The sequence below is a fragment of the Protobothrops mucrosquamatus genome, unplaced genomic scaffold (assembly GCF_001527695.2).
Source record: "Protobothrops mucrosquamatus isolate PMUCROS unplaced genomic scaffold, P.Mucros_1.0 scaffold1707, whole genome shotgun sequence".
Taxonomy (NCBI): Eukaryota; Metazoa; Chordata; class Lepidosauria; order Squamata; family Viperidae; genus Protobothrops; species Protobothrops mucrosquamatus.
In genome coordinates, this window is record NW_015387858.1 from 80,771 (window position 1) to 85,992 (window position 5,222).

A 5,222-nucleotide genomic window follows, 5' to 3' on the forward strand; every position below is an offset into this window, starting at 1 on the left:
AGATAGATAGATAGATAGACAGACAGACAGTGGATGGATGGATGTGTGGGTGGATGGACGGATGGATAGATAGATAGATGGATAGATGATAGATGGACAGTGGACGGATGGATAGATGGGTAGGTGAGTGAGTGGATGGATGGGTTAATAGATAGATGGAAGGGTGAATGGATGGATGGGTGGGTGGATGAATGGATGGGTGGATAGATGGACAGTGGATGGGTGGGTGGGTGGGTGNNNNATGATAGATGGACAGTGGACGGATGGATAGATGGGTAGGTGAGTGAGTGGATGGATGGGTTAATAGATAGATGGAAGGGTGAATGGATGGATGGGTGGGTGGATGAATGGATGGGTGGATAGATGGACAGTGGATGGGTGGGTGGGTGGGTGAGTGGATGGATGGATGGATGAGTGAATAGGTAGAAGGAAGGGTGGATGGATGGGTGGGTAGATAAATAGATGGACAGTGGATGGATGGATGGGTGGGTGGGTGGGTGGGTGGGTAGTTGGATAGATAGATGGTGGATGGATGGATGGATGGATTTTTATTCCTAATGTCCACATGGATAGCTGTTCTCCATGATGATCTATCCCTAACCTTCTAAAGGTGCACCTGTTGCCATTCTAAGTGAGCACTCTATGGGACTTGGAAGATACTTTGTTTAAAATGTTGATTGCATACTTTCTAATTGAAAAGAGTTATTACAGTTTGAATAGAATATATGTAGCTCAGGGCTGAACTGGGATGTCCTTGGTGCAATCTGAGCTTGGCCAAAGGACCACAATTTTATCTGCTTCATGCTGCATATGCTTTTATTATTTGTTTCTTCCAACGCACATAGCAATATTTAACAAATACAAATGGTTTTCTGTTTCTGTAACTTTTTTTTTTTTTGGTAGGCTTCAGTATCCAAAGGAAAAGGATGGACCACTTGGGGGTCCTGGAGCAAGTCCCTTCTTTCAACTGCATCTGCCACAGTTGTTAAGTATATAACAACATTCTTATTTGGCCATTTATTCTTACTGAATGAAGTTCAAAAAGCAGATCGGTGCAATTAATAAAACATGACGGATGGCTGACATTGATCTCAAGCAGGGGTCTTCAAACTTGGCCCTTTTATGACTTGTGGACTTCAACCCCCAGAATTCCTCAGCCAGGCACACGTGTGCCTGGCTGAGGAATTCTGGGAGTTGAAGTCCACAAGTCATAAAAGGGCCAAGTTTGAAGACCTCTGATCTGAAGGAACTAACATCTCTGATGACTTTGGCCCAAGTTGGCTGAAGGAAGTAGTTACTGGTGTGGCATTATTTGTAGATCGGTTCAAGATGATGAAAATCAGCTTTTCTTAATAGTAGAAGCAACAACGAAAAGTGGAATGTAAGGTTTGGGTCCCAATTAAATTAAACACGAATGAGCCGAGATTAGAAGAATATCCTGCGATAGGATTGAAATCCAGTTCCATTTGATCGGAACGCAATAGGGTTTAACAGTTCATCAAGTGTTCCGATAAGAAGCATCAGGGGTGCAAGGCCAGGTTTAAATCAAATCAGTAAAGGCTTTATATTGGAATGCTCAAAATGCATTCACTATTGGAATACTCAAAATGTTTCGCCAGGGTGCAATCTCCGTGAAATCCTGTAAATCTAAGCCAACGTTACCTTTTACGGCAGATGGGCTGGTGGTGGCTGAGGCCGAAAAAAAACCCATCCAAAAATGGTCTCAGCAGCTTTCACCGATATCATTGGCCCTTCAGTGGCTCTCTTACTGATTGAATTTTCCATATTGTCAACGCTGCTAACATCGGATGTTTTTGCTTTGACAACGTTTGGAGAGGCACCCATTTTCCTTCTTATGTTTTACTCTTAGAATATAGAGTTAGAATTAGATGATACTGGGGGGAGGAGGAGGAGGAACGTGCATGGGAGTTTAGTTAGACATAACAATACTGTAACTAGGGTGAGAACCAAGGTTTTCGAAATAAGAGATGATAAGGATTGGCGGGTTGGAGAATTGGAGGGAAAGTCTGCCTTTCAAGCTAATTGGGGAATGTGATTTATGACTGTAAATCAGAGGAGGGAATTGTGCTTTGATGCTATGTGCTCAGGGGAGGGGAATTCAGATTTTGGCTTTGCCTATGTACGTGCCCATACTATGCTTCTCGAATAAAGATTCTTTAAGGTAAACAATGCCTCCAAGTTCTTTGAAGAGTTCCACCTGTCAGAACCATGACACAAATACACTGCATATAAAATATGCAGGTCGTCCTCAATTTAGGACCACAACGGACCCCAAAATCTCTGTTGTTAAGTAAGCTTTGCCCCATTTTCTTGCCCCACTTGGTGAGTGAATCACTGCAGTTGTTAAGTTAGTAACAAAGGAATCTGGCTTCCCCCGTTGACTTTGCTTGTCACAAGTTCGCAAAAGGGGATCATGTGACACACACATCCCCCGGGACACAGCAACGGTCATAAATATGAGCCAGTTGCCAAGCATCTGAATTGTGAACATGTGATCCTGGGGATGCTGCAAAGGCCGTAACTCTGAAAAATAAAGTCATAAATCACTTTTTTCCGGTACCGTTGTAACTTTGAACGGTCGGTAAATGAACTGTTGTAAGTCAAGGGCTACCTGTACTTGTTCCGTGTCAGGTCAAGGATTAACAGCAGTGAAAGAAAAAGCCAGCATCCTACGAATTCGTACCTCTTCGTCGACATCTTCAGAGGGTGGACGTCCAGAAACATCGGAAAACAGCATCACAGGTTCCGTCTTTCTCAAGTGATCGGTCCAAAAACCCTTTGTTTTCCTCTTGAAATTGGTGAGCATGTTCTTACTGGATTTTTAATCAATTGGTGTCTCCCTTTAAGATGTGGAAGAGGATCCTCAGCAGAGTCTGGAAGAGAATGTGACGTTATCATCCTCTCCTTCAGGATCCCGTGGAGTTCTGTCCACCATCACTACTGCTGTGCAGAATACCGTAAGGATTTCTGGTGATAAAATAAGAGGAAGGAAGGCCGATAGTAGCAACTGTGAGAGGGACCTTGGAGTCCTAGTGGACCATTGCTTAAACATGAGCCAGCCGTGTGCTGCAGTTGCCAAAAAAGCCAACACAGTGCTAGGCTGCATTAACAGAGGGATAGAATCAAGATCACGTGAAGGGTTAATATCACTTTACAAGGCCTTGGTAAGGCCACACTTGGAATACTGCATCCAGTTTTGGTCACCATGATGTGAAAAAGATGCTGAGACTCTAGAAAGAGTGCAGAGAAGAGCAACAAAGATGATCAGGGGACTGGAGACTAAAACATATAAGGAACGGTTGCTGGAATTGGGTATGTCTAGTTTAATGAAGAGAAGGACGAGGGGGGACATGATAGCAGTGTTCCAGTATCTCAGGGGCTGCCCCAAAGAAGAGGGGGTCAAGCTATTCTCCAAAGCGCCTGAAGGTAGGACAAGAAGCAATGGATGGAAACTAATCAAGGAGAGAAAAATACGTTCATAAATTGCAAATTCAGTGTTCCTGTACCAGTCTCCCAAATAGGGCATTTTCCAAAGATTTTCCACTCGGGTTCCCATAATTCCCAGCCAATCCAAACATGCCTGTTCACAACTAGAAATTATGGATGGGAATTCATGCTATCGGGAAAGCATTCGTGAGAAGATAAGTGCTATGTAGCTTTGTAGCTGCCTAATACAGGGGTCTTCAAACTTGGCCCTTTTATGACTTGTGGACTTCAGCTCCCAGAATTCCTCAGCCAGCCTCCATTTTGTTTGTTAGATTTAAGACGGGTCTTCAAACTTGGCCCTTTTATGACTTGTGGACTTCAACTCCCAGAATTCCTCAGCCAGGCATGCTGGCTGAGGAATTCTGGGAGTTGAAGTCCACAAGTCATAAAAGGGCCAAGTTTGAAGACCCCTGGTTTAATATAACAGAACCCAAGGCAAACAACTTAAAAAGATATATTATTAAAATTAATGGGCTTTACTTATTCACAAGTAAATATATTGATCAACATGAGTGTTCTGCTCTATTTTATGCAGGGTAAAAGTGTCTTAACTGGCGGACTTGATGCTTTGGAGTTTATCGGCAAGAAAACCATGAATGTTCTAGCAGAAGGTGATCCTGGGTTCAAGAAAACCAAAATTCTGATGGAACGGACTGTTTCTTTATCTCAGGTGAAACATGCACACAGTGATTATCATCATAAACAGTGATTTAGCAAGATTTTTCTAATTTAGTCCTGATTGGGCAGGATGCTGGTGGGAGATCCTAGGCCAGGGGTCTTCAAAGTTGGCCCTTTTATGACTTGTGGACTTCAGCTCCCAGAATTCCTCAGCCAGCCTTCATTTTGCTTGTTAGATTTAAGACAGGGGTCTTCAGACTTGGCCCTTTTATGACTTGTGGACTTCAATTCCCAGAATTCCTGAGCCAGCCTCCATTTTATTTGTTAGATTTAAGACAGGGGTCTTCAGACTTGGCCCTTTTATGACTTGTGGACTTCAGTTCCCAGAATTCCTCAGCCAGCCTCCATTTTGTTTCTAAGTTTTAAGACAGGGGTCTTCAAACTTGGCCCTTTTATGACTTGTGGACTTCAACTCCCAGAATTCCTCGGCCAGCCTCCATTTTGTTTGTTAGATTTAAAACAGGGGTCTTCAAACTTGGCTCTTTTATGACTCGTGGACTTCAATTCCCAGAATTCCTCAGCCAGGCATAGATGGCCTCTTTGACCCCTCTTTCAAACCAGCGGTCCTCTCTATCCAAAATGTGGACTTTGCTGTCTTCGAAAGAGCGGCCTTGGTCTTTCAAATGCAAATGGACTGCTGAATCTTGTCCTGGTCACGCAGGGGTAGGCAACCTCGGCTCTTTTATGACTCGTGGACTTCAACTCCCAGAATTCCTGAGTCAGCTATGCTATGCTGACTCAGGAATTCTGGGAGTTGAAGTCCACGAGTCATAAAAGGGCCAAGTCTGAAGACCCCTGTCTTAAATCTAACAAACAAAATGGAGGCTGGCTGAGGAATTCTGGGAGCTGAAGTCCACAAGTCATAAAAGGGCCAAGTTTGAAGACCCCTGGCCTAGGATCTCCCACCAGCATCCTGTGTGGGTTTGTTCTCCTGTGTTGTGCCAGGCGTTTGTGAAGCGGTTGTTTTGTTTCCCCAGTGTACAGATCTTACATCTCCCCTATGTTACACAGCCCATTAATCGGAGAGCCCCCCCCCC